The sequence below is a fragment of the Hydra vulgaris genome, chromosome 13 (assembly GCF_038396675.1).
Source record: "Hydra vulgaris chromosome 13, alternate assembly HydraT2T_AEP".
Taxonomy (NCBI): Eukaryota; Metazoa; Cnidaria; class Hydrozoa; order Anthoathecata; family Hydridae; genus Hydra; species Hydra vulgaris.
The window spans coordinates 2,525,375-2,537,824 of NC_088932.1; the positions used below are offsets into that span (position 1 = coordinate 2,525,375).

Consider the following 12,450-nt stretch of genomic DNA (forward strand, 5'->3'; position numbering starts at 1 on the left):
AAAAGTGATGGGATTATGCGAGATTATTCCGATGGTACACATTTTAAATCCTTAAATGGTAATAGTAACAATTTTATTCGTTAACATTTGTATAATGACGAGTTAGAAATCTGTAATGCACTTGGAAGCAGAAGGGGTACTCACAAGGTTTCAATTTTTTATTTTATAGTTGGAAATATTGAAACTCATTTAAGGACAAACCTTGATCATATTCACTTGGTATTAGTTGCGCAATATAGTACTGTCAAAACGTATGGATACGATAAAATTTTAAATAAACAAAGGAATGATATTAAATTGCTTGAGATAGATGGGCTTGATTTAAATATTCTTGGCAAAATTGAACATATTAATGGTACTATCGTTACATTCTCTGGAGATCTTATCCTCTCATTTTTTTGGTGGTTTTTCTACTTGCTTCTCATCTGGTAGAGTTTGTCGTTACTGCATGATTTCGTTTAAGTTTCTTTCAAAAGTTCATTCAGAATCTTTATGCCAGTTGAGAACATTAGATTTACATAATTATCATGTTCAAGAAGTAAAGACCGATAAATCACTCAGTAGTGTGTACGGTGTTAATAGCCATTGTTCTTTATCTAGTTTGCAGTATTTCAATGCAATTGAATGTTTCCCGCCTGACTTTATGCATGATGGACTAGAAGGGTTTTTGAGTGTGAATTTTTCAATTGTTGTGAGAAATCTTATCAAAGAAAAATTATTCACTATTATTCAGTTGAAAGAAGAAATAGCAAACTTCAAGTATGGCATTCCAGATATTTATGATAAACCTGCTATATCATGTGTTCCAAAAAATTTGGCAATATCCAATAAAACAATCTATGGAAAAGCAGTAGAGCGATGGTCACTATTTTATTTTTTGCCCATATTTGTCAGTCGTCTTGTAAAAAATCATGATATACTCCTAAACAATGACTTTTGGCAGCTTCATTTGCTTTGTCGACAAATTGTGCAAATCATTTTGGCACCAGAAATTGACATAAATTGGATCCCTATTCTTGAGCATCTGATACAAAGACATCATTCTCTACTTGAGCGAATTAGCCCAGTATCATTTATACCTAAAATACATTTTTTAATACATTATCCTAGATTACTGTTGCATTTTGGACCTTTGCGACACCTCTGGGTAATGAGATTTGAAGCTAAACATCAATATTTTAAACAAATTGCACGTCGTGTAAAAAATTTTAAGAATATAACATTTACTTTGGCACAACGACATGAAATGCGCAAGTGCGTTATGAATTTTGGAAGAAGCTCATACTATAAGGGTCCAGAAATTTTAAGTTGTCAAAAAATATTATCTGTAGATTCACTTCCATTTGAACTTATTGAAGCCATAAAAAAAAAATTTGTTAATACCCATCAAGTAAATCAACATGAGCAGTTTATATCTACCGCAAAACTTAGAATTAATGGACAGATCTTTTATACAAGTACAAGTATTATTTGTCAAATAAAAGGTTGCAATGACATGCCTTTATTCGGAAAAGTTAAATATATTTTATTGTTTCAAGGAACTTGGATTATTGGCTGTGTGTTACAAATAGTAAAACAATATATAGAGTTTGCGGATTTTTACAATATAGAGCAATCCGACAATTGGGTTGTGGTGATACCTGGTGAACATGCCAATCATCCGTCTTTGGGTTCCTATTTTGTTAATAATCAGGAAGGCATTTTATTTCGCCATTGTGTTTGCATAAAGGATGAATAAGAAAATTAAAACATTTATAACTTATTAAAATATAGTTTTCACAAATATTTATACCTTTAGTTTTATATATGTTACTTGGGTGTCTGCCAGATAACTTGGGTGGGTATCTGCCAGATAACTTGGGTGGGTGTCTGCCAGATAACTTGGGTGGGTGTCTGCCAGATAAGGAAAAGTCTGATAATTCAGATTTTTGCAAAAAAAAAAAAGTCATGCAACAATCTGGGAAATTAGGTAATTAAAAAAAATCAGGGTAGTTTACCTTAAAATATTGGCAGACACCCTTATAAATTTATTTGCAGTTTTGAATTTACTTAAACTTGTATTTAATTAGTTTGATGATATTGCTGTTTTGGTATTTTCTGTTTTTTAACTTACTATACTATTTATAATTTATTAGTTTAATCTAGTTTTACGAAGACCTTGCGGGAAAAAAATTATTATAAATGTTTTATTATTTAATAGAGTATTAAAGTTTTTCATAATTCAACTAAGTGATCAAATTTAAAATGCCTCTTTTCAAGATATGGTCTGGTGATCGCTTAGTAAAAAAAGCAATTATTGCTGAAGATTTTGATATGCTGATAGTGAAGGGTAAGAAATTTTATAATACTATTACATTATAAATACATTATTATTTTAAGTATTCTTGTTAAGAGTTAATCCGAAAAAATATAAATATAGCTAACTCTTGTTAAATTAATTTTTCAATTTTAATTCCAGTGTTTGAAAAGTTCCTTTTTCACCTTCTAAAATTGTTGTAAATAGCGATGGAACAGAAGTAGATGAAAGTGATGTTTTACTCAGTCTTTCGGGTGAAGTGTTGCTAGCTCTTCGTGATGGTGAAGAATGACAAGTTTACAGTGAGTTTTTATTATTAATGGTATTAGTACATTAAATTGTTAAAATGCAGAGTATAAAAAAGACAATGTGTTGATTGGATTTTTTTTTATTTTTTATTTTTTTATTTTTGTAGGCTTCGAAATTGTTGAAAGACAAAAGTTTTTGTTTTTAAGAAGAGTTCATCATAATCCTTTGGATTATAATGGACTTTTTGTTTCTTTTTTTTTTCTTGGCTTTTAGTGAAAACGGTTTTGATATTGTGATTGCATTTTTTTGCTTGTTTTTGATGTAAAAATGAAATTTTGTAAAGCCTTATTCTATCATTTACGCCTAAGTTACGTTATAAATAGGTAATAAAGTTATAAGTATTATGTTATTTATTGCTAAATAGATTATGTTTATATTGCATAGATTCTGTAACTGTCACAACGTCTCCTGAAAAGTTGCAATCTTGTATTCAGCCATTGTCTTCTTCTCCACTTTTGCCGTTACAGGAAGATGAATCTAGTAGCACTGAGCAAATGCCTAATACGTCTGAATTGAAATCATTCCCAACAGTATACTGTCTACCAATGCTTCCTAAGCACTTAACAACAGCACTAGGAAAAGCCAGCTCTAAAGCGGATCTAGATGTGTTGAGTGAACGACAGTTAATTAGAGTTGTTTATGATGATCTGCTGCAATATTCTTTGTAAGTTGTAATTTTTTTTAACGATTGATTTTTTATTTATTTTTTATTAGGATTTTTAAAAGAAAAATTTCATTTATAAATCCTAATATTTTGGGGAACAATTACTATAAAAATTGCCACTATTGCAAAAACGCAGTATAAAAATTTTCCTGGCTAATATCCTGATATAGGGGAAAGCGTGCAACCTTGATCATAAAATCCAGGGCGCATTATGTTAATAACATTCTCCTAAATTAATAATAATTGTAAAAATAATATTGACTATAAAAAATATATATATACTTTCCTAAAGTTTATTAGAACCATAAATAAAGAAAACTCTAAAATAGTTTTATAATTTTGTCTTTCATAAATTTTTGTTTAGTTTTTTTCCCCCCTAGATTTTAGGATTAAGGGTGCATACTTTCCCCTATCTATCTATCTATCTATCTATCTATCTATCTATCTATCTATCTATCTATCTATCTATCTATCTATCTATCTATCTATCTATATATATATATATATATATATATATATATATATATATATATATATATATATATATATATGTATATATATATGTATATATATATATGTATATATATATGTATATATATATATGTATATATATATATATATATATATATTATATATATATATATTGTATATATTTTATATATTATATATATTGTATATTATATACATATTATATATTATACATATAGAGAGAGATTTTTGTTTAAAATCTTTTTTTTAACTATATACATGATTGCTCGGGCTATCTTCGACTACTCTATTACTATTTTGTATGAAGCTTACATAAAAGCATATGTAGTGCTTTTAAAAACTGTTTGATATTTAATAAGGGGTAATATAAGCATTTGGCTACGAAATATGAATTAGAATACATAGGCCTACCATTAGAAATACAAATGATTACCTAACTGATGATCTGACATGTATATATATATATATATATATATATATATATATATATATATATATATATATATATATATATATATATATATATATATATATATATATATATATTTATATATATATATATATATATATATTTAGGTAACCATTTGTATTTCTAATGGTAGGCCTATGTATTTTAATAGGCCTACAATTAGTAATACAAATGTATATAGTATTATCTTATAACATTATTATATAGTAATGTCTTATAACATTATTAAATTGTTCCAAAAGATTAAACCATATAAAATTCACGACTTTATAATAATTGAATAAAAGAAAAAATAGTCAAAAAAGACCTATGATGTTTGAAAAAAGATGTGATATATACATATACATATATATATATATTGAATGTGCAGTAACTCCAAAACAGAAGCGGTCAGAGGTAAATATCTCAGAGATCAGTTATTTAAACTCTGTATTATTTAATATATGGTTATAAAAAACTAAAAAGTAATATCCTTTTGTTTAATTTTATTAAATTTTGCCTAAGATGCAAACAAACGCTATGGAGGATTTGCTAAGCTGCATTGCTCACAAAGAAACAATTTCAAATGAGTTAAAAAAAAGTCTTCCTGATATGTCAAAGGTTAGAGATCGAATGGCAAAGACCTTTGTACATAGAAGAAGAATAATACTTAATTCCAGTACAACACAAATACTAGAAGAGTATCCAGCATTAAAGATTGCTACAGAGCTGTGTTTTAACTTGAATTTATAAATCAATGGATTAAGAATAACTCAGTTGATAAATTTTAATGTTTAATTATATTTTGTAGCTGTTAGAAGAGGCAAACCTCATAACTGGAAATGAAGGAACCAGTAAAATAAACCAGTTCTTTACAGCTGAAATATCTTTAAAAATACTGGAGATGGCCAAGTCGGGGAAAAGAAATGCCAAAAATAATGACTTAGTGACTAACATTGTGGCTGCCATAGGATCTGAGTCGAATTTCGATATTGAAGGTTTATAATATATCTGTTTATCTTTAATTTATTTTGTATTTATTTATTTAAAAAAGTTATAAATATTTTCAGCACAAAAGATAAGAGCATCGATGTTGTGCTTGCCCGCTATGTTTGGTGAACAAATTGAAAGATGGGTTGTGATAAATAAGGTCTCAATAGTTTTTGAAGCTACCATTCTCAATGAGGCTTATGATTTTTCGATTTTTAAAGTGTTTTTTCTTTACTTTTGTCAATATAAATTTAATATTTAAATTCACAATTCTGATTTCTTTAGGAATCAACTCTAAGCACACCAACAATAAGAATCATTTGTTCAAATCAAGCCAATATTCTGCATTTTGAAGATGTGCATATAGCAATCTACCTCGATGGTTTAGTTATTTGTAACGTTCAATCCATCTATGAAGCATTAAAAGTCATTAATAAAAAGCATTAATAGCATCTTATTGGGTTTTTGAAATAGCCTTCGATCCGCGGCTGCAAAAAACATTGACATTTCTAGCCAACTATATTTGTGGACTTAGTGAGTTCCGTGTCAGTCCACCGGTTCAGCGATTGCTGAACAAATTGTTGTAAACTTATCATAACAATCAAAATAGTTTTTTTTTAAACTGTGTTGTTTGCACTGTCAATGCAAATTTTTAAATCTTAACAAAAGCAAAAAAAAATATAAAAAAAGCTAAGCCTGCATTTAAGGGTGGAAAAAAATACTTTATATATAGGGGTATAATAAAATACCTTATTAATATTCTACCTTTAAGGGTAGGATATATGATATACCTTTGAAGGTAGGCGAAATGGTAGATAAATATACCTTTTTAGGGTAAAATTGTCTACCTTGCTTAAGGTAGTTAGTTATACCTTGAGGTGTTTTTTTCTACCTTAAAAAAAGGTAGACTAAAATACCTTATTATGTAGGGTATACTTTTCTACCTTAAAGGGTAGGATATGTGGTATACCTTTAAAGGTAGAAACTCCTACCTTTTTTTTTTAGTATGTAGTAAATGTCATCTGTAGTAAATGTCATTTGTAAATATAAATTAAATTGTAAATATAAAATAAATTCCAGATTCAATTTGATTTAACATGTAGTAATTTATTTCACTATTATACCTAAAATTTATAATAAAGTAAAACTTTTATAACTTTTTAAATATTTAAAAGTTTATTTTAAACTTGCATTATTAAACTTATTTATCTAAAAATTTATATAATTAACTATTTATAACGCACCAAAAATGTGAGGAGACTGGTCAAAAATATCAACACTTATGATCTATCTAATTATAATAGCTATTAGTTTTAATTCCTGCGTCATTATGTAAAATGGTTACTTTGGCTCCAGTCTAAAATATAATAGGGCTTCAAGGCTTTAAATCCCATAACTTTTTCTTATTGTAGTCCATAAGCCTATCCGCATTTTTTGAGGGCCTGATAACAACAGCCCAGGCACAACTAGTTATTCTAAGTTAGTATTGTTTTAGGTTTCCCTTCCTTTTTTATAACATTATACAACATTATATTGCTAGTAAATAGTAACTGGGCTGGACTGGGTGATTAAAATGTGGTTAACACCAATGTTGCAACAATCCAAGGTTTTTGTATAAGATAAATATTTAATAAGTTATATAAGATAAATAACTTAAAATAATAAAGAATATGTGGCGTGATTGATTTGCGTCACACGCTCTATTATTACGTCTTATTCCTTTTATGGTTTTATGTAAATATAAATCATATATTTTAGTAGTAACATAAAATTGCTACTTCTAAATATTTTTCTCTTTTTATTACTTTTTGTAAATGCAACAATAATTGATAATAATTAACTTCATAACATACATTTTATAGAATTTTCTTATCACTTTTTAATTCAATTTTTTATCTAATTTTTGGAATTTTACGCTATTTATTTAGGGTTAGGGTTAGGGTAGGTCAGGGTTACTACAGAGTTACTACAGCTACCACAGAGTTCTAGAAACCTGACTACCAGCCGGCCTCAGAACCATAAAACTGAGTTTTAGAGCTGTTCCCTCATTAGGAGAAACGGAGACAGAAGCAAAACCCATGCATTGAGTCGAGAAGATCCAGCATTCAACATCTTAAACTGGAAACAATGTATTAAAAATACATCTGCGCCAGCCTAATAGATGAAGAAGGTGTGCGAGGCTGGTCAACAGATAGAATCTGTTTACCCCTTAAGTCTTTGCCTAGGAGGCCTTCTACATGACAGTAGCCGGGTGCATATAAAATCTGCCCAAGATGAGTATTTTTATCGAGACATTATCTCTAGCCTTTATTCAACCAAGAGCCCCAAAGCAGGGGGTGTTTTAAGTCCGAGTTGGCATCTCCTAACCTTAGCCTAAAAAGGTGTATCCTACAAGGCAGCAGGATATGAAACAGATTGTACTGGGTTACATGTTACCATTACATATAAAACAACCAAATATTCTTTACCTCTTTTTTTCCTTGTAGTAAAAACAAATGTGGATTACAAAACTGTGGGTACCTTTGTTTGCGAAGGAGAGTCAACAATGAATATTCGTATGGCTCTTGATAAGATAAATGAGTGAAATCCAAATCGGTATCCTGCTTATGCTATGGTTGACTGTTGTGCTGAAGAGAATAATGCTATTGAATTTTTACATCTAGGTATGTTATGATTATTCTGCAATTATGGGTTAAAGAAGGGGGAAACTCTGTGATATTTTAACACATTAGGTGAAAACTCTGAGTATGTATTAAGTTAGTTATGGTTTATGTTTTAAAGTTTGCACTATTTAGAGTGCCAAGTTCTCTTATGTGAATTTTATCGGGAAATTCATCACCTGAAGTTACAGGAAAAGATTAATGTTGTCCATCCAGGACAACATTTGACAAGTTTTTTAATTGAAGATTAAAGAGTCAAACTAAAGTCAACAATATATAAAAATTGATGAAGAGCTTTGTCAAATTTATGTGAACCAACAGAAAAAGAGTGAAGAACAATAAAGAGTAGTGAGAAAGGTGCTGATCTATAAAGAATAGTGAGAAAGGTGTACGAATACAATTCGATGCAAACCTGATTTCACAACAAATAGTTTTTTTAGAACTTTTAATAATATAATCAGGCCAGCATCGTTACTAGTGGAGTTTCAATGTTGAATGAATGCTCCACAAATATTAATGTTGGAATGTCGCTCCACAGATACATAAGTCAAATTTGTGAGAGTATTCAAACCTGACTTTGAGACACACAGTTTAAAGAGTGAACAGTGAAAAGTAAGATTTTTTTGAATATTTCGATATAGACCAATTTACATACTGTTTGTATATTTAAGGAAGTCCTAACAAAACCAAATGTTTTATTTCAGAACACTATCAAAGGGAACAGCATTAATGAGGCGGACCTTTGCTTGCAACATAACTTATAAGTACATGTAAAAGGTTAAAGTTATGTGTAAAACAGTTACATTCTTAATCAACTCTGAAACGAGCATTTAAAGTCAAAAATGGCTTTTATACTGATGACTAAAAGAAAAGTTAACTAATTCAAAATACGAGAAAGCATCTAGAAATTACATACGAAAAAATGCTGAAAAGTCAACTCAAGAAGCATAATTTCTATGACCGTGTTTTTATGCGTGTTTTGCATCTGTTATTGATAAATATTATTTTGAAATATATTCGTGTAACTCAAAAATCTTTATAACTTACCGTTAAGAATGACGAAAAACTTGAAAAATTTAAAGCTTTATTTTGATCTGAGTAACCAACTTTTGTGTAATTTTTTCAAGTTTTGTCTTTATAGACCACATCTATATACATATATACTATATACATATACATACATATATTCTATATACATATACATCACATTTAGTTTAAAGGATATAGTCTCTTAATTTCCTTATTTTATACTTTTTTTAAGGTCTCCTTTACAAAGCTAAATAGTAAGCAATAATTAGGAACAAAATATATTTTTAAATTGATCATGTAAAGAAAATTAAAAAACAAGACGAAATAGTATAAATTTTCACTTCCAAAACTAAAGCAAAACTTTGAAAAAATAACTAATCTGCCTATCTTATAACAATATATATGATACTTCAAATTAAAGTTTACATAAATAGTTAGTAGCATATACTATTTTTTTTTTACAACGATGCGGAATTAATAGCGTCTTTAAATAGCTTCTGACAGTTTCTGATTAGACTGAGGTCTAGTGATTTAGCTGGCCATTTTATTTAACTGATTTGGTTGATGTTGAACCAGGTTCTAGTTTAAATGTATGTTCACGCTCAATACCCTGCTGGATTTACTATCTTTAGATAGAAACTCCTGGAACAATTTTTTTGTGAATAATTTTCAATATTTGATAAATTTAACTTCATAAAGTAAATAGCACAATATGCTGAAAAATAATACCAATATTTTTTAAGGATAAAATGGCACCTGTAGCCGATGCCGAAAACACAAATATATTGAAATACCCCGGCCAACGTATCTAACAATCTACACAATTTTAACAAAATCTTTTTGGCATACTTAATTTTGAAGGGTTGTTCTGTGACATGAGCGAAACAGATTTTTCATACGATTTTTTATAAGGCCAAAAATTGGGACCAAATTTTGTGACTTGGTTGACATATTTCAGAACTGGAATAGATTATATCACAGAAGGCAATAAAATGCAATCATACTAATTATTTTATCTTTATACCACGTGTAGTTTTTTACATAATATGTAATATAAAGGATTTAAAAGACTTTTTCTTAGATAAGGGATTCTTTAAAATCCTTTATCTAGTATCTTTATAATAGTTTATTAAAACTAAAATAATTAAACACTCTTTTGTACATGATTTTTCAAGTATTGTTGAAGATATAGATAAAACAGAGATAGGGCGGTAATTACTAATGTTAGTTTTGTCACCATCTTTGAATATAGGAGTAACTTTAGCAATTTTCAATTGATCAGGAAAAACCTCTTGATCAATTGATGATTCAAAAACTTTAAAAAGAATATATTTTATTTTTAAATTTTTAAATCAAACATTTTAATATTTGCTCAAAGCAATCAATAGTTACGTCACCGTTAATTTCACCAGGTCCCATTGCTTTGTTTTTTTTAAGCGTTTTGAAGGCTTCTACAAATTCGTCAAATAATAATTCAGCAGATAGCTTATCTCAGTAAATGCAATTATCCAATGGTACTAAGAAATCTTTAAATGAGACTTCAGTATTAGGAATTACTTTAGCTTGTTTGGGACCAATTTCAACAGAAACTTATTAAATTCATGAGCTATATTTTGAGAATCATATATATTGCATGGGGATGCACAGAAAAAAGTAAATTGCAGCGTATTTATCTACGTCAGAAACGCGCAATCCGTATAATCAATTTTGCAAATCGCTTCTCTCATTCGAAGCATTGTTTTATTAAATGAGTATTCTAAAAATATACGAATTAAATGTATATCATATTTTATGTTTTATATATATATGGATAAATAATTTATCCTTAGACGTTTTTAAAGCCAATCAGTAGTTATATTTTGAGAAACAATAATTTTTTAAATGAACCTGTCAAACAAACTTTAATAAATTTTGTATTACCTATTGAGTGCCACACCTCTGGAATAAAATTGTTTTGCCGAATTTTAATTTTGATGTACCTATTACTTTCTGCCTTTTTAAAAATAAACTAAAAAACCTCATTTTTTCATTAGATAATATATTGAGTTATTATTAGCAGTAAAAGTAAAAAATATATTTTAGTCCACTTTTTTATTGTCTATACACATGTCTACGTTTATAGAAGTTTATTCTTACTTATTTTATATATTGCTCTTATAATTTTTACTGTTAACTTATATGTTGGTTTACGCGGTATAAAACTCTGATGAGAAGATCCTCTCGATCTTTCATCAGATATATAGACTATTTATCATGCACTTTTGTAAAAACTTATTAATTTTTTTTCTTTTTTTAATCCTATTCTTGTTATATGCTTTTTTTAAGGTTCTGACAACAAGATCCTCACGATCTTCTTTCAGATTTTCTATCATTGTAAGTTTATATTATTATTATCGATTATATAAAGTTGTATAACGACCAACAAATGTAAACAAACAAAACAAAAAACAAATTTAACAAGAAAGCCTCTCCGTTTTCAACCCACCGATAACGTTTATGTGCTTCGAGCGAAGATCTAACTTGCAAGCCTTAGATTAGCCTTGTACTGATGAAGATGGTAGTGATGATACTAGTATAGATGAATTCAAAGGTTGTTAAACTTTTTCTTCTCGTATTGTGCAATTAGTAATAATAAATAATGCAAAATAGTAATAATAATAAATATAATAATGGTGTTAAGCAACTTAAAATATGTGCACTCTAAACAACTTTCTGAAAATTCAAATTATAGCTGTTAGAGTTAATACATATAATATATCAACCATGAAATACTAATTGTTACTCGTGTGTATATATATATATATATATATATATATATATATATATATATATATATATATATATATATATATATATATATATATATATATATATATATATATATATATATATATATATGTATATATATATATATACATATATATATATATATATATATATATATATACATATATACACACATGCATATATATATATATATATATATATATATATATATATATATATATATATATATGTATGTAAAATAATACACATATATATATATGTATATATATATATATATTTATATTTATACATACCTGTAACAATTAGTATTTCATGGTTGATATATTATATGTCTTATCTTCAACAGCTATAATTTGAATTTTCAGGAAGTTGTTTAAAGTGAACATATTTTAAGTTGCTTAACACTATTATTATATTTATTGTTATTACTATTTTGCATTATTTTAAATAATTTAACTATGTCTGTTGTTTTCACCAGCAATAAAGAATTGTCCAAATTTTTCAAATAATGTCATAAGGCTGTTATGACATACTTTAACCAAAGTTTATATATATCTATATCTATATCTATATCTATATATATATATATATACATATATATATATATATATATATATATATATATATATATATATATATATATATATATATATATATATATATATATATATATATATATATATATATGTATATATATATATATATATATATATATATATATATGTATATATATATATATATATATATATATATATATATATATATATATATATATATA

General features: G+C 27.2%; 1 long non-coding RNA gene across 1 annotated transcript; it reads left to right on the forward strand.

Moving 5' to 3' along the window:
• The first annotated feature begins 4,580 nt into the window (after positions 1-4,580).
• Positions 4,581-4,793, forward strand: LOC136090308 (uncharacterized). The gene is made up of 2 exons (XR_010643336.1): positions 4,581-4,623; positions 4,732-4,793. It is a non-coding gene; the product is annotated as an uncharacterized LOC136090308 (long non-coding RNA).
• Positions 4,794-12,450: the final 7,657 nt, after the last annotated feature.